At 27.8% G+C, this 2,683-nt stretch overlaps 1 pseudogene; it reads right to left on the bottom strand.

The window, feature by feature from the left end:
* Nucleotides 1–290: 290 nt before the first annotated feature.
* Nucleotides 291–1,219, bottom strand: LOC109505030 (zinc finger BED domain-containing protein DAYSLEEPER-like; annotated as a pseudogene).
* Between the last annotated feature and the right edge of the window lie 1,464 nt (nt 1,220–2,683).

The following is a 2,683-nucleotide window of genomic DNA, read 5'->3' as shown; positions in this document are numbered from 1 at the left end:
GAAGAAGGCCGTCCAAGAATGTCACCATTAGAAATAGCTAAGTCATCAAACATATATCCAAAAATTATCATAGCCTCCATATACAAATCTTAAAGCAATCTCAAAAATATTGCTTAAAATCCAAACAAGTACCTAAAATTTTAAACAAAGGTAACATAACAACATCCATTGTTCTTAGTCAAATAAAAACAAAAAAAAAATTTCAAACAAACACAACATAATAAAAAAATTTGTCCAAAAGACATGAACAACACAATCCAAAAAAGAATGCATAACCATGATTTATCTCATTATGGGTTGGGATCAATATTGGTCGAGCCTTGAGTTGATTGGGCTTCATTAATGAAAATGGAGTTCATAACATCTGCTGCAATCTCTTCTAACTCGGGTTCCAAAATATCTATATTGAAAGATTACAATGATTAACAATAAACTCATTCAAAAAATAAAATAGCAATACAATGATTAAATTATATACTTTTCTTTCCAAATATCCAACCTTGAGTGCACATCATGGCCTAAACAACATCTAGTTTAAGTGCACTATGATACTTATCAAGTACCCGCCCATCAATACTAAAAATAGATTTAGAGGCAATTGTAGATATTGGAATAGTTAAAATATCACGTGCCATGAGAGAAAGATGAGGATATCAAAAATGATTGGCTTTCTAAAATTCAAGGATGTCTAAATTGGACTTCCTATCAACTTTTGGCTCGTCTAAGTATAACTTCAATTCAGACTTTTATACAGTAGTCATAAATTCGAAGCTTTCAAATGTATCAAAATCCTACATTGTTATAAAAATAACATAAGTTTTTTATTAAAACTAGTATCATATACAAGGATAATAAATTTATTTTGATAAACAAAAATTTATGTTACCTTAAAAATATCTACTTTTCTACATGGTTCAGAAGTCTCACAAGAAGTACCACCATCAATATCTGCATCATTTGATGTATCAATAGCTGGAGTTTTAGAAAAAAAAATCATATACTGATTGAAGAGAGAAAATATACAATCACGGAGGTGCACGATCTCGGTACAGCCATATCCATATAACTTTCTATAACAAAACTCCACAAACTGAAATTTATACTGAGTATCCAAAATAACTACCATGGCCAAGATTAAACAATGATCTGACCAATACTTTTCAAATTTTTCATACATTTGTCGTGCTATTCATAGCATGAAAGTATTTACACTCTCCATCTCTTATTTTAAAGTAAGCTCAATTAAAAAATATAAAAAAAATATAAATTTATCGTAGGATATTTAACTCCAGAAAATACAAGAGTAGCATCATAGAATACACTTAATAACTTACTAATCTTCACAACTTTATCCACTTTCTTCAGATGGATAGTGCTTGTAATTGGAGTTACTTAATTTCAAATGAAGAAAAGCACGACGATAAGTAAGAGTACCGTCTAGCATCAAAAAAATTAAATTTCATCTTGTGAGAACATCTTACCTTAAACCTTTCTTACTTTCCAAAAATATTTATCTAACACATTTCAAAAACATCTATTTTCAAACTTGTGAACCTCTCACATATTTAATGCTTTTACAAATTTTGTAAATAGATTCATCTATCTTCTTTAATCTCTCTTATATAATTAAATTAAAAATATGAGCACAACATCGAACATGAAAGAACTCACCATTTGAGTAAAGTATATTTTTCAAATTAAGTTGGATCTTCAATATATCAACAAAAACATCATTTACCGATATATTATCCAAGGTCATACAAAATAACTTTTTTTCAATCCCCCAATCAATTAATAAGCCATAGATCATTTCACACAAAGATATGCTATTGTGTGAAGGAGGCATGAAATGAAAATTAAGAACTTTCTTTTGCAACACCATTTTTCATCAATAAAATAGGTAGTTAAACATAAATATCCATCAGTAGCAAAAGATGTCCACAAATCTGAAGTCAAGCTTATCCTAGAAGGAACTTTGTATAGCCATAGTAATAACTTTTTATATATATATATAATTTTAACATATCTACCTTTATAGTATTTCTTGATACTAACTTGATATTTTCACAAACTTAAGCAAATAAAGATCTAATACCTTCATACTCAATAAATTAAAATGATAAATCATGTTTGATAATTACATATGTTAACAATTCATGAAATTTTTTATGATTAAATTTACTAGAATACATTGATATGGATTCTTGAGATTGTAATAAAATCATCTGTGCCACATCACAATTTTTTTTACAGTTCTCTATATGCTATTTCAAATTTTCAGTCTCAATCTTACCACCAAAATGATATTCCATATCACACTTGATGCATTTATTTTTTTTATTGCTTTATTTATATGAAAATATTGATAAACAGGTGATGTTAACATTTTTTTACATTTGGAATCATCTATTATAGCTGTATTTGAACCTACAGGTGCCGATTTATTAGCACCATCATCATCATTTTTTAGATCTATATTGACGACAGACTTTTTATCCATCTATATCATATAATAAAAAATTATATTAATCACAAAAAAATTAAAAATACTTAGAACATCAAAGAAGAAAGAGGAAGAGGAGACTCAGATTTAGTATTTAATCTACAACTAAATCAAAACAACAACAATCGGTTGCCTATAGAAGAAGGCCATCCAAGATTATTGCTGTTAGAAATTATTGAA

The sequence above is a fragment of the Elaeis guineensis genome, chromosome 11 (genome assembly GCF_000442705.2).
Source record: "Elaeis guineensis isolate ETL-2024a chromosome 11, EG11, whole genome shotgun sequence".
NCBI lineage: Eukaryota > Viridiplantae > Streptophyta > Magnoliopsida > Arecales > Arecaceae > Elaeis > Elaeis guineensis.
Note: the sequence above shows the minus strand (reverse complement) of the source record. Positions and strands in the feature narration are given on the sequence as shown.